This window comes from Schistocerca gregaria, chromosome 7 (genome assembly GCF_023897955.1).
Source record: "Schistocerca gregaria isolate iqSchGreg1 chromosome 7, iqSchGreg1.2, whole genome shotgun sequence".
Taxonomy (NCBI): Eukaryota; Metazoa; Arthropoda; class Insecta; order Orthoptera; family Acrididae; genus Schistocerca; species Schistocerca gregaria.
This window is the reverse complement of record NC_064926.1, coordinates 342,653,565-342,677,282: the sequence shown is the minus strand read 5'-3', so window position 1 is coordinate 342,677,282 and position 23,718 is coordinate 342,653,565.

Here is a 23,718-nt window from a genome sequence, read left to right as displayed (position 1 = left end):
CCAACTTTAGTTTACCTTGCACTGTTCGTTGGTGTTGCAATTTTTTTCCCTCAGTGTATTTTCTAATATTTAAATTTATGTGGATGTCAACAACTTCCTTACTTTCAGATATCATTTCCTTTCTATAGCCAGTCAACATTTTACATCCTGTCTACTTAGCCGTCATCATTTATCTTGCAATCTAAATAGCAAATCTCACTACCACTTTTGGTATCTCATTTGCTAACCTTATTCTTTCAGCATCTCCTGATTTGACTAGGCTAAATTCCATTGCCCTTGTTTACAAGTGGTTCAAGTGGCTCTGAGCACTACGGGACTTAACTTCTGAGGTCATCAGTCCCCTAGAACTTAAAACTACTTAAACCTAAGTAACCGAAGGATATCACACACATCCATGCACGAGGCAAGATTCGAACCTGCGCCTGCGCGATCGCGTGGTTCCAGACTGTAGCGTCTATAACCGCTCGGGCACCCGGCCGGCTGCCCTTGTTTTACTTACCTTTATGCCCATATTGTAACCTCTTTTCAACATCCATTCCATTCAACTGCTCTTGAAAATCCTTTACAGTATCACAGCTTCATGAGCAGACTGCAATATTTTTATTTCTTCGCACTGAATTTTAATTCCCACCATTTTCTCCATACCGTCCCTTACTTCTCACTCAATCTACATACTGAATAACAGCAGGAGGAGGTCAATACGCATGAAATTTATAGATATTAAAAAAAAGGCTGTCTAACTATTTTAATGGTTGGGGCAACATTTCCGACTTTTTGCAAGAAGTTCTGAAAAGCGTAAGTCAGGAAGTCGGTACGTGTTACAGTCTTCAGGCGTGTCACTTATCACGGGCTCGACTAGTGAGGACAAGTTGATGCTTGCATAAGACGTCGTCAGCGAGTTAACAACTGTTGATGCCTAACTCCGTCGCCTGCTTCTGATCACCTCTATGGAAGACTTACATGTCGACATTCATTTTATTTTCGATAGATGTCATAAACGTCAAGCAATGATCCTTACTTCTTGAAGGTCCGCTGCAAGAGATATTGTATGATTATTGTGTGAATTATTGGCAGCTTCTTTTGAAGCCTTCAAGGAAACAAACTGCTCTACCAATTCATTTTAGCCTTCTCAAGGGGGGCTGGCGAAATCTATTGATGACTTGTTGGACAGAGTATTCCAGTCATGAACGTCATCATCCTCATTATGATTATTCTCTTCTTCATTATCTTCCTCATTGTAATAATAATAATGATTATCATCATCTTCTTCTTCTTCATCGTCATCATCATATTCCTCGCGGTAGTCAGCCTTTTCTTCTGCTCCAATATCTTCATGTTCTGATTTCATAAAGACATTGTTTTCTTTAGATTTAACGTCTTTTTCTTATCCTGTCTTCTCCTTTCGTCATAACTGATCCAATTTCTATAGTGCTCGAGAAACGGGTTTAAATGATTTCTCCAGCAAATAGCATACAGATACATCTTGCCTATTCTGCACCAACACCAGTTTCATGTCAATATTTAGTCGATATTTCTCCAAAACCTGGTGAATTGTTTTTATCCAACATTATGCGCAGCTGGGTTAGACTATGGAGGTAAGAATAACAGCTGATTAATAGCTCCTTGGCAAGGGTATGCAATATTGGGCTTCAACATACTGACCTACTCTGTTTGGGAACAGCTTAGAAGCAAAGTGGTGGTCCAAGCTTTTGGAATCACATCTTCAAACTTTTAGTTTCTGGTGATTTAACAAGGGTCCACATTTCCTTCCTAATCTCAGGTTCGATTAATTTCCACTGATTAATTTGGTTTGCATGGTGAGTATTTTTACTCCATACCAGATGTTTATTAAAGAATGGTTGCCTGAAGTCAGTTGACTTCGACCTATCCATAACTAGAGAACCCTCATTCAGGGAATTGTGAAGGTAAACTTTAAAAATTTAAGTAGCCTTTCTAAACGCTGAACACCCGGAAAAGCGTTTTTAAAAATATTTCGGAGTTAATTTAGTCTTGTCTTTCCTCCTTATATATTTTCTTCGTCTCTTCAACATAAAAAAATTATGTAACTGGATGCTACTGGGGCGGTGACTATCAGTTTGTGGGGTGTGTGACGGTAGTACTCGAACATGGTGACTACCATTACACTGGACTCATGGCTTCATTCAACAAATAAAAAAGTAATGTGCTTTAAATCAATACAAACAGCTATGTGATATAAAATAGAACTTATCTTGATACTTTGTAAAAATTAGAATGAACAACTGCAGTGACACAGGCAGTTAATTTTATTTGTACTGTAGATTTGGTTACAGTTGAAAAACACTTCATCTCACACAATATCCAAACAAACTGTCAATATGGATTGCAATATGACTGTTTAATTAAGAAAGACTGTTGGGCTGTGTTCACTCTTGTGTGAATGATGCTCACTCAGGGTAACTAAAATGACGCAGCAGACTATTTGGTGGGGGCAATAATGCTCAGCCAATCATGGCGATCATCCTTAATCTATACCAGAAGTTTATCAAGGAATGGCTGCCTGAAGCCAGTTGATTTCCACTGATCCAGAACTTGAGAGCTCTCATTCAGAGTGTTGTGAACAAACAATAGATAAACCTAGTATATCATTCTCACCATCATATTATCGACCCCACATTTTGTATTAAACGTAAAATTACGTATTCGATACCGTACGAAGTTCCGCTATAAATCTAAGTTAACGCATTTTAAAATAATAAAGACAGATTAAGAAAATCTTTAATGAAACTTAGTAGAATAAATGCAAAACAAATGTGTCAAGAAAAACGAGTATGTTTCAAATTATCAAATAACTATCCTCGTCTAGACTGTTGAAATATATCTCATCAGGACTCATACTCAGTTCAGTGAGCGAAATTCCAGTGAACACTACTGTAAAGTCACTACTGAGGATTTGGTGAGATTAGTAAAAAGTTATAAGAAGGTTGCGACAAAGTATTGCAGTAGCAACCATTTGCCGGTAAACGTAGTTTGACGACATGTGGGTTAGAAAAACATATACACGCAAGGAATGCAGGTTGTGCTAGCTGTACTCAGTGGAAACTTGCACTGCAAAGTGGTAACAGCCAAAGAGGGCAGGGCGATGTCAGCACACCACGGCAAGACCTTTGTTGTGAACTACTTGACCACCAGCTTGACAACAATGCAACCGAGCCCACAGATGGGATTCATGTTAATGATTAATGAAGACCACTTTAGCTATATTCTTACATATGTATTGTGATAGATAATGAATGTGTAAAACTGCAGTTGAGGAGGTTTTCGTTAATCATTAAGATATGAATTTTGAGACAGACTCATTCAGGGTTCAGCAGTACAAGCTGGCGTGCTCAGAGACGCCCTTCTGAGCGAGATAAATGTTTCATTCAACTTTAATATCACGTTGTTAGTGATGCGAGGTGCACACTCCTCACTCCAGTATCCCGGCCAAGCATCGACTTGTGGCGGCTGTTTCTGTCGTGCCAAGAAGACGCGTTGTTGGTCTTCTGCGATGCTGATGTCAGACAGAGCGGCAGCTAGCATGCCCACAGCAGGCTGCGACCCTGTCGACAGTTGTGTTCCCATACTTCTGCTACTAAGGCGTTCCTCTATGGAACGTGGGTGTTGAGGACCGGACAGGGACGTCGTAGCTACCTCAGGTACAAATGGGGCTCGATCAGTTCACCGATGTGTGCATGTTATCAAGAAAAGCAGACATTTGAACATCTAGTCCAACGCTGTCCACTCCATTCATACTCTGGAATTCCCGCCGACTTATTTACCCTCACACTCAGCTTAATTGATTGGTTAAAAAACAAGGACTTTAAGGTTTAATCTTGTCTTAAATGTATATAGTATAAAATCACTTGTCTTAAATCAACTGTATATTGTATAAAATCACCATTCGATTAAATAAAAATCGTCATTTATAGAAGCAACTAGCGTGTTTTGTTAGTTGAAATTAATATGTGGTATTTGATTTAGGTGTAAACGTTTAAAAAATGCCGCCATTTCGGAATTATGTCGCAGTAGTTATGCACTGATGTTTTTCCAGTTATGCTACAAATAAGAGTTATTGTCTTTTTGAGCTACAGTTTAATATCACATTCTGTACGTTTAGTAACGTTTTACTTCATAATTATTAGTTTCTGAATTGAATCTCAATACCTGATAAATATCGCGGTTCTTTCTCGTCTCTAGTCACGTCTAATATCTCGAGGCGCTTTACTGAAAATTATCCAGCAGTCACTCGATATGCCATGTGGGGTAGCCGCGCTGTCAGAGGCTTCTTGTCACAGTCCACGTGGGTCCCCCCCCCCCTCCCCCCCCACACCCCACACACCCCCGCTCACACGTTCCCGTAAGAGGTTCGAGTCCTCCCTCGAGCATGGCGTAAGTTAATGTAAGCCTAGAATAAGTAGTGTGTAAGCTTACGGACCGATGACCTAAGCTGTTTGATCCCATAAGATTTTACCACAAATTTAAATTTTTTAGTCTCTCGATGAGAGATTTTGAAAAAATAATCGACATGTAGATCACAGCATGACAAAAAATAAAATTTATGTAAAAGCGGTTGACCAGTTTTCACATTGCAGAATATTACTGGCAGATTGGTTCAAATGGCTCTGAGCACTGTGGGACTTAACTTCTAAGGTCATCAGTCCCCTAGAACATAGAACTACTTAAACCTAACTAACCTAAGAACATCACACACATCCATGCCAGGGGCAGGATTCGAACCTGCGAGCGTAGCGGTCACACGGTTCCGGACTGAAGTGCCTACAACCGCGCGGCCACCGCGGCCGGCATTTACTGGCAGAGTAAAGGCTACTGCCCAGTCTCCAATGACAAAGCTCATAACAGACCAAGCTTTTCTATGTTCTCGTAAATCACTTACATAGCAAAAGGGGAACTTAGAAAGCATTATTAATGTGTTGCTTCCTGTCGCAAAGACTGAACATTTTAGGGTATTGCACGAAAGAAAGCTAAGAGTGGGAATGCCCGCCTGGTTGGCCCTGCGCTCTAACGCACGACATTCCGGGAGGAAAGGAGCGGCTGGTCCCCGGCACGAATCCACCCGGAGAATTTGTGTCGAGATCCGGTGAACCAGCCAGTCTGTCAATAGTTTTTAGGGGCTTTTCCATCTGCCTCGGCATATGTGGGCTGGTTCCCCTTACTCCGCCTCAGTTACACCATGTCAGCGATTGCTGCTCAAACAAGTTCTCCACGTAAGCGTACACCACCATTACTGTACCACGCAAACATTGGGGTTACACTCGCCTGGTGTGGGAAGTTTCCTGGGGGGTCCACCGGGGACGAACCGCACAATAACCCTGGGTTCGGTGTGGGGCGGCGGAGGGGCTAAGTGGACTGCGGTAGTCGTCGTGGGGTTGTGGCGGGGACGGCGCCTCTCCGTCGTTTCTAGGTTTCCGGTTAACATCCAATAAAATACAATACAAGGGTGGGAATAACAATTAATCGAACACCTACAACCATCTGCGGATGTAAGAACTTTGACGACACAAGCTAGGCCCGTAATAGCAAAAATATTCACTTTAGTGTTCCAAGTAGAAGCATCGAGGACATGCCGCTGTTAATTTAACAATTTTTTAACCGGAACTTAAGACAGTTGTCCACAGAAAACCCAAGAAAATGCGTAATTTGAAGTTTTTAAATACAGGGTGACAACTGTTGAACTACATCTACATTTATACTCCGCAAGCCACCCAACGGTGTGTGGCGGAGGGCACTTTAAGTGCCACTGTCATTACCTCCCTTTTCTATTCCAGTCTCTTATGGTTCGCGGGAAGAACGACTGTCTGAAAGCCTCCGTGCGCGCTCTAATCTCTCTCATTTTACATACGTGATCTCCTCAGGAGGTATAAGTAGGGGGAATCAATATATTCGATACCTCATCCAGAAACGCACCCTCTGGAAACCTGGACAGCAAGCTACACCGCGACGCAGAGCGCCTCTCTTGCAGAGTCTGCCACTTGAGTTTGCTAAACATTTCCGTAACGCTATCATGGTTACCAAATACCCATGTGACGAAACGCACCGCTCTTCTTTGGATCTTCTCTATCTCCTCCGTCAACCCGGTCTGTTATGGATCCCACATTGATGAACAATACTCAAGTATAGGTCGAAACCTGAAAAAAAAAACGTAAATTAGTTGCAAACTACGGCGTGCACACACTTTATTCAACATGTAGACACCATTACTGATATATTACATATTCGACATGCCTGTCGTTATTGGCAATGATGTGGCACTGACGAATAGCGAAATTCTGTATGACCCATTGAAGTGTCGTAACATCAATGCTGTCCAGTACCTCCTGAATGATTGTTTTCAGCTCAGCAACGGTTTTGGTGTTTTTGCTGTGCACCTTGCCATCAACATGGCCACACGAATACGACTCGCATGTGTGCAGATCCGGAGAATATGGCAGCCAATCCAGGCCCATGACAGTGGTCTCTGGGTTCCACAGAGCCAGAATGCGGACCCTGAAGTGCTCCTACCGGACATCATACACTCTCCTGCTTCAATGATGTAAAGCTCTACCTTGCATCAACCACGTCTTGTCGACATTAGAGTCACTACGGATAATGGGGACGAAATCACCTTCCAAAACCTTCACGAACCGTTCGGTAACCAACGTGCCATCAAGGAACATCGCACCGATTATTCCGAGACTCCGAGACTGGTCATTACACACCACACAGTCACCCGTTGAGGGTGAAGAGACTTGTCGATCACAAAATGTGGATTCTCAGTCCTCCAAATGCGTTAATTTCGCTTATTGATTAAAAAATAGTTCAAATGGCTCTGCGCACTATTGGACTTAACTTCTGAGGTCATCAGTGCCAGACTGTAGCGCCTAGAACCACTCGGCCACTCCGGCCGGCTTTTGCTTATTGACGAACCCATCCACATCAAAGTGGGCTTTGTCGCTAAGAGAAAGCATACAACTCATATTAATTGCCATCATGCCCCGCGGCCAACCGTGCAGTTTGAACTTCCTAACGGAAACCATTCAGAAGTTATTACGATTTTATTTCTTGTAGTTCAATAATTGTAACCTGTATTTGTAATGCTGTTGGTTCTTGCGTTGCGGTTCCAGAGTGTTCCATTTTTTCTTTTATAAGGCTGTTGTTCGTAGCTCTTTTAAGTAGTGACGAGGAAAAATTGCTGCGAAATTCTGAAACACAGGAAATCGATGTGTCTCGCAGCTAATGATACATGCATTGCGCGATGCAAATGCAGAAGGTATTGTTTGAATAATGGATCAGGCAGATCACCTACCCAGTGACATTTCTAACTGATACAGCATGGATTTGCACACAATAAGATGCTTTCACAAAAAAATAAAAGATTTACGGCACTCGCATTGTAGCGGAAGACTGCACAAGACACGCGCGGCATCTTTCAAACAAGGGAGCTGACAGGTGCACAGCTCAAGGTGCCCGTGACGACACACTCCGAGACCTTTCTGTCGCTGGCGCGCTGCCGCTGTAGCACGGCCTGTCAAGTACAACAGTATCTGAATTTTATGCCACTGTCAGAAGTATCCAGACGATCTGAATTTTGCGTAAATTGCCGTTGCATTCAAAAGTTTTCCAAACGACGTTCGATGTTTTAATAACGCTTCAGTATTAATCACAATCAACAATAATACTATTGGTGTAGGTTAATGATATGATCCTTGACGAAATAATGATTGATGTGTCTACAAGCCATTTCATTTCATTAAATGGCTCACGCTCTTTTCACCAGCGCATTTGACTCTTGGCTTGTCTTAATGTGACACATATGACGCTTCTTTTGGGCACCCAGGGAGACATCAGCAGTTATGAACGCTCTGAGTATGAATTCTGCAGACCTTAACTTATCTTGACTTTTCAAGGAGGCAACGTGTTAGATGCTTCAATATTGCGAAAGCATTTACTCGCCGAGTCACGAAAAAATAGGTGATAAAGAGAGGCACGCACCAGTGTACGTCAGTCATTTGCTGCTACTATCCTTGGCGCATGTGCCACCGAGATCTTGCGTGTGCGCCTACATAGTCTCTACAGTTTCAGAACGTAATTATTAAGAATTTTACTACTAACAGTCTAATTTTTATTTAAAAATCTTAAACATGGCTCTTAATCACCAACTCTATAAATTGGAAGAGGTTGAAGAAATCAGCCAGTCAGTTGTAAACCAATGGTTGATTTAGCCCTTGACCTAGGTTTCGATATTTCTAAAAAATGTCGTATTCGGAAGGAGTGGGCCATGTTACATCACGTGGTGGTAAATTACACAAGCTGAAGATCCGCTTGGCTTCAGCTAATGCAATTTACCACCATGTATTGTAACAAGGACCATTTCTTCCGAAGAAGATAATTTTAGAAATATCGAAACCTTCGCCAAGAGCTAAATAAATCTTTGCTTTGCCACTGGTTGACTGATTTTTCTCAATTTCTTCTAATTTGTATTTATTTATTTCTATTTTTATACGAGAGTGTTCGAGAACCATCTTCTTATTCTCGTACGTAAAAACGCAACCAGCTGGGTGACAAACCGGATGTCCCAAGTGGAATGCTCAATATTCAGGGATATGACAGGAATGATCATTCAACATAAAAAACTTGATATGAGTAAATACGATATTCTGCATTTGTTAGAGGCACAACACACTTAATATAAGTTGTTACTTAGTTTTGCATTATTTATTGCAGAGAAATTATAACAGGAATTTTGTGTGTCCATGTGACAGAGCGGTCTTACATTAGTCTTTTGCAACATTTGTTTATCTGAATGTATAAGAAGAGACAGTGAAACACGAAGAATAACCAGCTCTGAAAGGCCGCTTTATCCGGCGCTGGAGGGGACGGTATTGTTGCTGTCCCTGAAGGCTTTCTCACTTGCAGGAATCGAATGTCATTTGACTATTTTTCATGGTAACTGATGGAAGTGTTGTGCTATGGGTGCAGCATAGCGGATGAATTTCCTCTAGAAATTTAGATGGCCTAACACGGACTGGAGATGTTCAGTGATGCTGGGGAGTTGAGAAGTTCCTGCACGGGCAGAATGTAGTGCAATCAGTGCGGGCTTTATTCCTGAAGCAGTTAGGTCATCACCTAGACGTTCGACCTGTGGTGAAAAAAAAGGAAGAAAAGATTGTATATGTCTTTGATGCATTTGGAATTGGCCCCTGTGGCACAGCAAAAAGAGCGTCTACGTTGGCTGTTAAAATTAGGGTATTTCCTAGTAAAAATATTGTCATCCAGATGATTGATTATATAGAAAATCCTACAAAACTGTGTTCTTTTTGAATTCTTTAGGTCGCTGTTTCGGAAACCGATGTCGGAATAGCAAAAGTCAAAATGGCGAATCCAGTACGGAGGATCAAAAATTAAATGAATTCGAGTAAAACTTCGGGTATTAAGTGTTGTGAAGACGCTGAAAACGAATTAGAAGTCGAAATTCCCGTAGTGAAATGGCTCATTCTATATTTTACATTTTTCAATCGAAATCATAATGACGTTTGTCGCTTGTATCGTCATAGCTTTCAGAAGGGTCGCTGTCGGAGTGTCCACTGGGAGATGGTTCGAAAAGCAGATCTCTTACTTCAACTAGCATCTGTTTAGCTTCATCAATCATCATTTTCTGGAGGGATCTGAAGATGCCAGAAGACGATGGAACACGAGATGCATCGTTAAGTCAAAGAATATGTGCATGTAAAATTTTCTCGAGAACGCCAAATATCCTGATTCCGAACTTCCTGTCCTTCCTCAGATAACTGACCAATGGACAGAATATTGTGACTTCAGTGAAGTTGGCACTCGACTTCCGGGAAATTTTAATGTCGTAAATAAAGGTTATATGCTAATTTGTAAAAAAAAAGATGATCGTAATCCCTAATACTACCCAAAGAATTGTGAACAAAACGCTAATGACATTCTTTTTTGTACGTAGATAACATTTTATGAGATAATTGCATTAATGAGAGCTAAATGACCGTCCGCTAAAAACGCACGAACTTGTGCACCCACATACATTTGAACACGTTAACTATACGGTTAAAGTAGTAGGAGAGCCATTTAAAAATGTGCGGCCACGTGGAGGGAATTTTGTAGCCAACGATTTTAGACAATATCGGTAGTCTTTTAGTTTTAATTCGTAATCATCATTACACCGGTCAAAAATACCACGAACACACCCTCTGGAATACTACCCATCTTATTTCATCTTGACACTAGGCGTAAGAAAATTCAGGTTGTGGTACATAACGATCAGTCTGACTGTAGCTAAGGTAAAGGCACCACAGCAGGCAGTTCTGAAACGGCTGATAATGGAAGAAAGACTAAAGAAAAATCAGAGCACGTTCGTAGGATTTGTCGATCTGGCAGAAGCGCTGGTAATTTCAAATATTGCAAGATGTTCGAAATTATAAAAAAAAATAAAGGTAAGCTATAAGGAGAGACGGGTGATACACAGCGTGTGCGAGAGCCAAGAAGGAATAGTCAGAGTGGAAGACCAAGTACGAAGTGCACGGATTAGAATAAATATAAGTCAGGGATTTAGCATTCCTCTCCTAATGTTCAATCTATAGGTCGAAGAAGCAGTGATGGAAGTAAAAGAAATGTTGAGGAGTGGAATTAAAATCTAAGGTGAAAGGATGTGAATGATACTATTCGCTGATGACAATGCTATCCTCAGCGAAGGTGAAAAAGACTACATGATCAGCTGAATAGAATGAACTGTTTAAAGATTATAGAATACGGATTGAGAATAAATCGAAGAGAGATGAAAGTAATGAGAACTAGCAGAAATGAGAACAGCGAGAAACTTAACATCAGGATTCATGATCACGAAGGAGTTTAAGAATTTTATTGCCTGGGCAGCAAAATGCCCAATGACGCACGCAGTAAGAAGGACATCAAAAGCAGACTTTAGCACTGACCAAAAGGGGCATTCCTGGCTAAGGAAGTCCACTAGTATCAAACACAGACCTTAATTAGAGAAAAATGTTCTGAGAATGTATGTTTGGAGCACAGCATTGTATGGTAGTGAAACATGGACTGTGGGATAACTGTAACGGAAGAGAGTCCTGGTATTTCAGATGTTGTGCTACAGAATAATGTTGAAAATTTGTTGGATCAATGAGGTAACAAAGGAGGAGGTTCTCCGCAGAAAGGACGAGGAAACTAATGTACGGAAAACACTGAAAAGAATAAGTGACAGGATGATAGGACTCTGATAAGTAAATCGGAGATTAACATCTATGGCATTAGAGGAAGCTGTTGGGGTTAAAATCTGTAGAGGAAGACAGTGATTTCAATACAGCCATCGAATAATTCAGGACTTTGTTACTCTGAGACGAAGAGATTGGCAGAAGAGAGGTATTCGTGTCGGCCTCATCAAACTAGTCACACGACCGGATCGCTGTCTTGCACCCAGACAAGCTGGGTGCCGGCCCTCAACTGGTCACTTTGCAACCAAAATACGACCGTCACTGGTACCCAGGCAGAACGAGCTTCTATTAGAAAACACAACAGACCTCATCCTCGCTCTTCAACGAGCTCTCAGTTGATAAGACTGGCGTTGCAAATCGCGGCGGTTTGGGATCAGTCTAAAGCACGCTACAGGGCGTCTGGCTCAGGGCAGTTTTTTAGGTAACAGATTTTCAACAGGTCGTTATGTCACTGAGGTGCCAACTGCTGCTCAGATTGCTGAAACAGATGCTGTAAGATGCACCAGAGCAGCCGGCCGCGGTGGTCTCGCGGTTCTAGGCGCGCAGTCCGGAACCGAGCTACTGCTACGGTCGCAGGTTCGAATCCTGCCTCGGGCATGGATGTGTGTGATGTCCTTAGGTTAGTTAGGTTTAAGTAGTTCTGAGTTCTAGGGGACTGATGACCACAGCAGTTGAGTCCCATAGTGCTCAGAGCCATTCTTTTTTGCACCAGAGCTATATGCTAAACACGATGTCTTCCCTCTTAGTACTGCCACTTGGCCATCCAGAGCCCGGCCTTCTTGTGGTCATATATTATCTGACCACCGCTGCCACCAATCGTGTCCAATGGCTACATTCCCGCCCAGCCTTTCTGCAGTATCCCACGCAGAACATTCACCTTGTTATTGCGCTAGTACACGATATTTTGGAATTCGTGACGTGTTAGTAATCGCGTCTCAGTCCCTTTAAAGGCGTTTTTGGCTGACACGTCCAGTCTCGAAAGTAACTAACGCCACGACTATGAGCCGTGTCGACTCGTATCAAGTATGGTATGTAGATAGAATCTCTGGTTCGATTTCCATCTTGCGACTCGCCTTAGGGTTTGAAATGTTTGCGAGATGGATGAGTGGGGATGGACTGTCGTCGGAGACGAGGAGGAAGATCGTCTGATGGAGAAAATGTCTGTGGTCGGTGTTCGAAGTCTTGACCGTTTCGCTCTGAGAGAAGCGTTGCAGTTCCAACGGAAACCGTGGGGTAGCAGCCCGGTCTCCGGCGCCTTGCCACGATTAGTGCGGCTCCCCCCGTCGGAGGTTCGAGTCCTCCCTCGGGCTTGGGTGTGTGTGTGTTGTCCTGAGCGTAAGGTAGTTTAAGTTAGATTAAGTAGTGTGTAAGTCTAGGGACCGATAACCTCAGCAGTCTGGCCCCATAGGAACTTACCAAAAATTTCCAAAATTTGCAATGGGAAGGACTCTGATTATGATTAGCTGATTGCCGTGCTCTGAAAGGCATCTCTTTCCTGTTGTCGAACCGTGTTGAGTGATCTAGTTTGGCGGCGTTGGCGGGCTCTGTTGTTGCTGCCCTGGCCAATGTGGTTCGTCCCGGAGGTTTGAATTTGTGCTTTCTGGTAAATTCGGATCTACCGTTACAGCGGTCCGTATCGCGTGTAGAAGCCGTTTGAGCTTGCCCACGGCCCTGTGTTCCATTTCTGAAAAGTAACTGCCTTGTGATACGTAGGTCTGACGTTTTTGGTGATTTTTTATTGTTTGGTTAAAAGATACCTCTGGTAGCTCCTTGCCAAATGATTCCTAAAATTGTTACTGTAGCGTATGTGCAAGCGGGGGGAATCTGAGGAGGAGAAGGAGGATATTAGTGTTTAAAGTCCCGTCGACAACGAGGTCATTAGAGGCGGAGCACAAGCTTGGATTAGGGAAGGGTGGGGAAGGAAATCGTCCGTGCCCTTTCAAAGGAGCCATCGCGGCATTTGTCTGAAGTGATCTAGGGCAGTCACGGAAAACCTAAATCGGGATGGCCGGAGAGAGGACTGAACCGTCGTTCTTCGGAATGCGAGTCCAATGTGCTAACCACTGTGCCTCCACTCTCGGTAAAGTGGGAATCTGACGGTCGTCGCAGCTGCGACTGGAGCTGTCATGAAAATTTATCATTAATGTGCTCTTTTAATTATGTTTTAGATCATAATCTGGCCAGACCTGTTAGTATACTTTATGCGCTGCCGTAGAGCTGTGAAATGTTCTGTGTTGGCCCCCCTGAGTGTTTTGTAAGGCGACATTTCTTACCTGATTCTTGGTGCCTGATTGGGTCTGCGGGTCGTCTTGTGGTAGTATCTGACCGTTATATTATTAACAGTATCAGGATTTCAACCCAGAAGGGAGGTTCAAAATTGTTATTTAAAACCTACATAAATAATTTTTGTAGCTTGGTTATGTCAACATTCCTATTCTTGGTTGTCGTCTATTTTAAAATTGTACTATTCCTGAAATTCTCTGTTTAGTCTGTTAATTACCGTTGGCTGGATGTTGTTGTACCTTATTCTGTTTTGCTTTTTCAGGCAGCTATTTGCTGCAAGTTTGTTACGTACTAATTGACCTGTGGGTGTTTCTAGGCATCTTCTTGTCACATGACGCTTATTTTACGGAGGATCCTGCTTTTGCCAGATGGGTCAGCTACTGTTCCTGCAGTCTATGCGTGGAATTTCCCCGACCTGTCAAGGGTGAGCGCATCTGCGGCACGATGTGGGATTCGCCGCTGCCGTTACTTTGTGTGGAGCAGCTCTACGGCACGGTGAGTGGTGCATCAGTTAAATCTTGTACTTACTGGTACACGTGAGACTATATCTTTCCAGAGTTCACGTATTTTTTACCTTTTGGCTTCATTCTCTTCTCATGCCTTGCCCTTTCCGTATCAAGTTTTCCTTGGTGAGCCGGACCATCTGCTAGCCGTTGTATCTGCTTAAATTTATCGGGTCGCAACACCGAAAATACAGATAAAAAAGCTTCTGCAACATCCAAAATTTTTCGCCGTTTAACGTCCGTTGTTAACTTGTAAACTACTGCTAATTCTGAATGTGTAAGCTTTATTCCATAAATGATAGTTAATATGTAATGGCATGTGTATTTTCTTCTGTTTATAATTGATTGTAGTTATAATTTTTGTAATTTGATGGTTGATAGCCAAAAGGAACTTTATTTAATGTATCGATAAAACGACATATGGCAGTAGCTATGCCGTTGTTTATCTTTGCATATGAAGAGTTTGTGTCACGCTGCTACCAGAGAGAAAGCAGAGAAGCTTGAGACTAGTAAGAGCGCGGAAGTGTTTGTTGGGCGCTCCCGCACACACTGTGTGCATCTATGATCGTGATAGCGCCAGTGTAGGCGCTCCTACTTCTTTAAACCGCGAGTATTGAGAGTACGGTACGAGCAAACAGACGGAGGAAGCTGCAGTTCTAACCAATGGCCGTCTCAAAATTATCCGTGGCTCTGAAAACGACTCTTGGTTCGCAGACAGCAGCAGTTAAGCATTGTCGTCGTCTACATTGTCCGTCGTGCTCACAGCTAGCAACATCATAAGACTCTTAGCTGGCAGAGTATTACTAATATTGTACAGGCATTACCCAGTGGCATTTCTTTCACAAACTTTAATAATTTTCTTGATTAATTACCAGCAATAGCTAAAACTTATAGGGCACCTGCGTTGTTATCGTCCTCAGACATTACTAGCAAGTAGAGCTCGTTTCCTTTCTAAGAGATGTAAAAACACGAAAATTGATTAGCTATTTACAGCCAGTTCTGTTTATTTTTTTTTTTTTTTTTTTTTTGCTAATGACAAGTTTCGGTATAAATTTGGCTTCCTCAGTAACTATTAATTTTGTACTGCATAACAGAGGCTTAACGAATTTGCAACATTGATGTTAACTGCACTCACTTAAAATAACGTAAAATTTCACTGGCAAAAACTTCTTAGCGAGCGTCTTCTGCTTGCTTGCAAAGTATGTTGCTCTTATGTTAATAGTAAAATCAGTTACTCATTTGCTTAAAGTAAATTAAATCTAATCCTTAAACAATTATAAGTAAACTGTTTGCCCTTTTCCAGATTTTGAATTCGCTGCGCCGATGTTACTGAAAGTTCTTTTTTTGCGCAACAATGTTTCAGTTACAGCTAGTCAGTTATTTAACCAGTAAGTTATTTTAACTTTGGTTTCAAAATTTAATGTTTTAGATTAAGTAACTGCAAACTCAGTGTTCCTGATTTATTTATTTTCTCGTGAACTAATGTGTTGTGGAAAAGCGTGACAACCTTCTGTTGCCAAGCCAGTGATTATTTACTTAATTTTCTTTGCCATTATCTTTCTTAAGTTTATGGAGATTCATTGCCCTAGTGGTCTGTCGACCGATTAATTATCCATTCTTTGCTAATGAGCATTCTTTTGTATTATCAGTATGTTTGTATTAAAAGTATTACTTCGCACCCTTTTCCTCCTGTGTACTTCGTGAGCAACTGCACTATATTCCACCTATTTCAAAATTATTATCAGTATTTAAATTAGGTTTAGAATAGATTCTTCCTTCAGAAGGGCCTTTGTACACGTTCCTCCTAATAACCGGTAATATTTTCCTTCGGTAAGGATACCTTTATTCACTGTAAAATTTCGTTAGGCATACGTGGTAATGGTCACTACATCGCAATCCAGTTGCTACATTAGGAAGGGGAAGGTTACAAGGTCTCTTAAAGGACCGGGTTGGGTTTTGGTTTGTGGTTCAAAACTATTCTGTTGGCTTGTGACATTTAAATTTGTATAAAAATTTATATAAGTGCGTGCTAGTCGTTGTTACATTTGATTTTTAAAAATCTCGCTTTAAATTCGTAGGGTCTCTTAACACTTTTAGACCTGAATTTTATCTGGAGGTAGGAAAAATTGTATAAAGCTCTTAGGTGCTTTTTAAAATGCTTTTTCAAGCAATATTTAGAGAAATATATGTATCTGTTATCAAAACGTACTTTATACACTTAGCTTCATTTTACGGACAAAAATATTAATTTTGAGGTATAGTTGTTGAAGCAAATACACTAATCATTTAGCAATTACCGTGCAAAAGCACAATAGTTTCCTTCATTTATACAGTGAAATATATTGTTAACAAAAACCTCCGGAAATGCTTGTGGTCACTTCTTGATATTAACCACCAACTTCCCTGTATGATTATGGTCTCATGTTCATATTTTTGTGGAGATACTGAACAGGTGCCGGCACTGGTGCACGAAGAAAAGATTCAACAGCCGCAAATGAACATATTACGTTTCCACTGAAGAAAAATGTTTCTGTTTCCGGTAAGATACAATAAAAATAAATGCACAAAATTGTATCCAAAGGTTCTGAAACGATTAAAGCCCTGTGGCTCTTCAATTTTTCACGGAGTACTTCATTTCTTCGTCTTAAAGTGTTAAATATTGGTCTGTAATGTAAAACAACTCCGTTACATAGTACAATTACATTTGTTTAAAAATTTTACCTGTAACTGAACTTTTGTTAGTCGTCATTATATTTGACCTTCAAACATTTTGCTTTACATTTGTCAGGTCTCTTAAAGGATCGTTTTAAATCTTCGGGCTGAGATTTAAAACTGTTGTGTTAGCCTCGGACATTTAAGGTGTCATATGTGCTTAAACGTTGTTCTATAATTGTTCAGTTGGTTAAGCCATTGTGCTCCTTTGAATTTAAAGCATTTCAGTACTGTTTTAAGAACTGCAGGTACCTAAATGATTATTTAATTGTAGTTAAGTATTGTTGTCTTTAAAAAATAGTTTAGTAAATGTGAATCACTTGGAAAATATTGGATGATGTCACAACGCAGGGCATGGGGATTCCATGAATTCCTATTAACCTGGCTTGCTGGAGATTAATTGAAAAGCGCTGCGTGCACTTAAAGCAAATCTGATCTGTTTCTATCAGTGGCGCTCTTGTGGAACTGGGGTGCAATTTGAATAACGCATCTTTCAGACGTAGAAACGCGCAACTTTTGTCTATGTCGCACAACCCCTTCTTGGTGTTGCAATTTATTTTCCGTCAGTGTATATTAAAATGGCTAAAAAAACAATATCTGAAACATGCATCTTTTTCCGATTCCTTGTTTAGAGTCAATAGACACGACACGCATCATATCGACTCGAGACTGGAATGACACCGTAGCATTCGGCGATTGTGCACCAGTGCAATTTAGACATGATTTCGAGGGATTGAAGTCGGAACGCATAACTTTTTTTCCGCTCAAGTTTTGAAGCGAGTTGGCCCACAGTATGGCGCCAGGATAAAGCCGAATCTGTTGTTGGCCGTGTGACCTGCAGAAGCAAGCAGGTTCCAGGAGGCCAGTGACCTGTTGCGGCTAGCGCTGCCTCGTGGCGCCTGGTGAGAGTGTGCCATCTTCTGTATGTCTCCTGCTGGTGTAACCGCTGCAGTTTTGCTAGGTGCACCACTCCCATGATGCTACTAAGAGAAAGTTTGCTGGTAGAAAAGCCGAATGACCCATACACAGAACAGTTCACATTTATTTTCATTATAGTGATTCCAATTAGGATAGTACCTACTACCACTATACATTTGGAATCGATTGCTGATAATGCTAATCTATGCTGAGACATTCTTACATCTTCTACTGAGTCGCTATAATGTTTGGGTGACTCTTAAAACCTCAATTCTTGTCTGTATGAATGGGTATTTCACCTGATGGGACGGACGAAGTGGCCGACCGGTTCTAGGCGCTACAGTCTGGAACCGTGCGGCCGCTGCGGTTGCAGGTTCGAATCCTGCCTCGGGCATGGATATGTGTGATGTCATTAGTTTAGTTAGGTTTAAGTAGTTCTACGTTCTAGGGGACTGATGACCTCAGAAGTTAAGTCCCATAGTGCTCGGAGCCATTTATACAATTTTTTTCTCCTGATGGTTTTTCATTGAAGTTTTATGAAGTTTCTGCTGTCTGACAGCAGATGATGATAACGTTTTGAACTGAAAGTTGAAGTTAATACATTAATATCGGGTCATTGTAACGTCACTCATTTGAGGATCTTACATTATTTTCAGAACAGAAAATTACTCTAGATGTAAGAAATAATATATATATATATATATATCTCTCTCTCTCTCTCTCTCTTTCTCTCTGTGTGTGTATGTGTATGTGTGTGTGTGTGTGTGTGTGTGTGTGTGTGTTTGTGTGTGTGTGTGTGTGATTTTTTTAAAATTTGCCACCACTTTGTATCTTTAATTTTTAAATTTACTGCCATCTCTATCTCTCGGTCTCTCTTTCTCTGTGTGTTTGTGTGTTTAAATTTACCACCAGCAGCCATATTATAATATTGGCATTTCCCGCCATCCACATCCTGATGATGTCATTGAGAAGGAATGTGTCTTATGAGGTTATAATGAGGGCGTCGTAGACAGGAGGACATGGCTTCACACCTCATGGGGAATGACACCGGCCTTATAAACTGATGCCGGGAATGTGCACAGGGTGTTCAGATAGAGGTGGTCAGATAGTACCTTAACATTCAACTCAGTTTCTTGTAGACCTCTCCCCCCCCCCCCCCCCCCTACACACACACCAAGCAGTCGCAGCTTTACTACTAATACGGGATATAATTCGTCTTTGTGACTACAAGGAAGTCTTATTTAGAACAAATAATTTCGCCTTACCTTAAAGTGTCATTTTTTTTCTTCTACTAAGTTTCTTAAGATTCTGTTATACACAGCCGTTCGGTTTACATCACTGCATTTCACTGACAAAGAAGAAATTTTGGTTTTGATGGTTTTTCTTTCTTTTTTCTACGTCACTGATGTGCAGTGTTGTCAAACCGAACACCTTCGTACCGAAAAAACATTAGGAGCCAATAAAAAGGTGACCATTGACGATGCTTTAAAAGATAACGAAACTTATTTAGCTTAAGTAAGATATTTATTGCAGCATAAAATGTCAAGTATATTACTGATACCGAAGTCTGAAGTAACTGTCTCTAACAGAAATGAGACTTGGAATAAACGTAACATCAGAACTGCGGGACATGCAGCGCACGGCTTGAAGGAATTCTGCTACCCTAGATGCTTGAGTCAAGAAGGACATAAGAAGCACACTAGCACAGTGCAAAAGAGCATTTCTCGGTATAAAAGGTTCATCCGCATCAAATATATAAACATTTCTCTGCTTGTAAGTTTCCCAGTGCGGCACTACATGGAAGTGAGTCATGGACTCTGGGGAAGCAGGAAAAGTAGAGAACAGAATTGTGCTACAGAACGATACTGAAAATGAAGTGGACTGATAATATAATAGATGAGGACGTTCTATATAGAGGAAAGGAATATGTAGAAAATGCTGATCAGAAGGCCCACGTTAATGGGACGTGTGGTAACACATCACAGTTTAGAAACCCTGGAAATATGGGAATGCTTCAAGAGTAAAAACTGTAGAGGGATACAGAGATTTAAAGGCATTGGCGCAAGGGTCACAATCGTGGCGTAATGCATGTGTTTTCAATGGTTTATCGCCCATTATGTTACAACACCTCCCCATTCAAACAGCGTAACTTCAGGTGTGCCCCAGGCCAGCAGCAGGTCCGCTGCTTTTTACGATTTACATAAACGATCTGGTTAAAAGGTATTGACAGTGGCGTTAGACTGTTTGGTCGATGATGCTATAAAAAAATGTGTGTGAAATTTTATGGGACTTAACTGCTAAGGTCATCAGTCCCCAAGCTTACACACTACTTAACCAAAATTATCCTAAGGACAAACACACACAAACCAATGTCAGAGGGAGGACTCGAACCTCCGCCGGGACCAGCCGCACAGTCCCAGACTGCAGCGCCCGAGACCGTTCGGCTAATCTCGCGCGGCGATGATGCTATAGTCTACAGGAAATTACACTACTGGCCATTAAAATATCTACACCACGATGATGACGTGCTGCAGACGCGAAATTTAACCGACAGGAAGAAGATGATGTGATATGCAAATGATTAGCTTTTCAGAGCATTCACACAAGGTTGGCGCCGGTGGCGACACCTACAACATGTTAAATGGGACCTGCCTCTGTGTCTACAGCTCGAAGTGGGGTGGTGCAAAGTGGTTCCGCGCACCTTATCAGACTACATGTATAAGGACTTTCACAAATAACGACAGACACACATTCTCAGGAAAAAAATATGCCATGCTAAATTTACTTGTCGATACCTATAAATATGTTCTTTGTAATAATTAAATGTAAATAAAAATACTAAGTAGTCAAGAAACATGAAATTCTCTAAAACTCCGTGCCTATACACGTGGTGTTTTTTAATTACATTACCTCTCAGTTGTCATATAAACTAAATAATATGACCAGTGACGAAAAAAATTGATTATAAGTTAATCTTGAATAGGACTCGAACCGTCGCTTCATACGCGTTCTTGTTATGAAAGCTCGAACGCTAACTACTCTTTCTCTGTTGATCTCGTTTTCTTCTATATTGTTCGTTGTATTTGTATGGGGCTGACGTCCCATGACACCCGTTTAAGTTCTTCGTTGATCCGTTCAGTCAGTTTTCTTTTTTCTTATTACAGAGAGTAATATGCACAGATACATCAATTACATAATATACGCATAAAACTTCTCTCGCGATTTTCTCGGAATTTCCACAGTGGTAAACCTTACTACTCGCACATTATGTGGTTTATTGACCTACTAAACACGTATAACGTTTGAAGTAAATTCCAACATCGCGGCCGGCTGGAGTGGCCGAGCGGCTCTAGGCGCTTCAGTCTGGAACAGCGCGACCGCTACGGTCGCAGGTTCGAATCCTGCCTCGGGCATGGATGTGTGTGATGTCTTTAGGTTAGTTAGGTTTAAGTAGTTCTAAGTTCTAGGGGACTGATGACCTTAGAAGTTAAGTCCCACAGTGCTCAGAGCCATTTTGTGCCAACATCGCGACCTTTCCTTGTCAGTAACAAAGTACATTATGAACATTACTTGATATTAAATGCAAAATTTGTCATGGAGTAAAATGAATCTGCTTGCTGGGACGACACCTGACAATCCCGACTACACACTGTTTGCTCAAGACCGCAGGCCGAGATCTGCTCTGAAATAAAAATGACTTACCTCTTGCTTTTCTTCTTGTGGCGTAAGGTGCAGTGCGCATACAAATAAACTAACGCACATACTAGAAAATTCTTACAACTTTACTAGGAATCATGGAGGTGAGTATTACTCTCAAGAAAATCATTCTTGAGAAATCAAACTCTGATTATTGAGAGGAAGACAGCACTACATAGAAAGCCTCTAAAATTACAAAATTCTCTCATTACATAAATTACAAACATAACTCCCAAATTCTTCAAAATTCTACTCCGTATATGTAAAGAACAAGACAGTATTATAAATGGGATTTCATATCCATAATAAAATATTCCAGGTAGTTTCTCTCTCATTCGAAAACAACAGATTTCCTTCTCTGAAAATATGCTACTATGCCTCAAATAAGAATGACCCAACGCTGTACAAGTGACTCACTTGCAAGTCAATTACAGATAGAACTAAACACAAAGACAAGGATCTTATTCACTAACCATGTAGCGCGCTGATTTATCTTCGTCTCATTACAGTAAAGGTGAATTATTTGCAATATCATGGAACGAATGAGAACCTTACAACATTTACACTGCATCCCTGTTGGTGACCCGTACCACCTACCTGAAACTTCAGCCCAGGCTGCTCCATGCTCCCTGGCACTGTCGACTATATAAATGCTGGAATTTTCCCACACAACTCAAAGTTCGACACAGCGCAAATGGGTGCTGTCATGCCGATAAGGTAACACGGTTCCGATGGTATCAGTTATATTCTGAAATTTTTTTTCCTTCTCAGGGCTGCACTGTTCACCCGCTATTCTGATACATAATTATCACGCTCAGCCACACCACACAAGTAATTGGAAACTGAACTATCTTTGGAGCTGTTACCAAACACCCCCGTAACACATCGCCACGTAACTCCCTATTAGCACTCAAATAAACTTTTCAGTCTCACGCTACACTATATGGTCCTACCAGGGAGCCAAGCTTCCATTACTCTGTATTTGGAATCCCTACACACTCTTTTTAGAAAAAACCGCCAATGATCGAAAGCCATAGAAATAAACGCAGCTGGCTGACAACGATAGGAAGCCTACAGCTTGCTTCTTTTCGTGGCTCCTGCACACTACGATAAACTGGTGCTTAAGAGGAGCAAGTTCGCACAATTTTCATTCTTCATACAGGCAACTTCATCGGTCCACATGTCTTTCAACTTGGGAGGCAATTTTAATTAACTTTGTCCCCCGCTGTTACTACAATATTTCCATTCCTTCTATGATATTATACGGCTTTGTCTTTGATTTTGTCCTGTATTTCAAAACTATTCGCTACTCTTCTGCCATCGTCATTTCTTAATCTATTCTGTCTTGTGCAGAATTCCATGTATCTCATGCACCTCATTTCTCTTCTCGAACTGAAACAGCGATAACTTCGTAAAATTCCTTTTTATTTCTTTTCTCATTTTCCCAGATAAAATTCTTCGGATTTTTCCATATATCGTCTGGTAAATATTCAGTTTTGGATCCACATTATGATCGGTGTTGTAGGTTCTCATACAATAAGGGGAATGGAATGGAGGCACATGTAAAAAAGATTAAAGTTCTACATTTTTCTCTTCGGGGTGAATATTTAACTTATACACAAGTAGTCTTGATTCATTGTGCCCAAATTTTCATATTATATTCTAAACATATATGTATAAGAAAATACATAGATCCTCTCATCCTCTGTTTTTCAATAATAAGCAATCAGTAACCAGCAAATATAATTACATTTAAGTGCACTCATTTGTTTTAATTCCTGTGCTTGCTCTAATCTTTGCGTCCTTGTACAGGGTACAGCAGTGTTAGAGTTGGAAATAACTGTCGATAATAAAATTCTGTCATGCATTTGTAGTCTTTTCGAAATCGTTTAATCAGCACCTGGACAGTCCACATTGAATGATTATCGGATAAAATGGAACATGAAGCGTAAAGGGAGTAAACAAATGGAAAGAGGAAACCAGCATTTTCGGGAATCAATTTGTGTTTTTCCGTCTTGGTAATGATGTTTATTCATCGACAGCAAAGGGAAACTACTCCATCCGTTCGAGCCGAATGTATTACGGTCTGTCAACAGCCTTCGGAGGGATTCGCCGAAATAACGAAACCTCTGTGAAATGGGAACGCTGCCGCGGCGCTGACGTAAATTAGAGAATTCTGCTGCACCACGGCCGTCCTTTATTTTCATACAAATGGCAGCTGTCGAGATTCGAAAAGTGAGACAGCATTCGAAAATTTTCACAGCGAGAGAACGGAGCCGGTATTTGTGTTAGCTGCACGGTATTATCTTTGGTTCCTCGTTTGTTTTTTCCCTTTTTTTAAATTT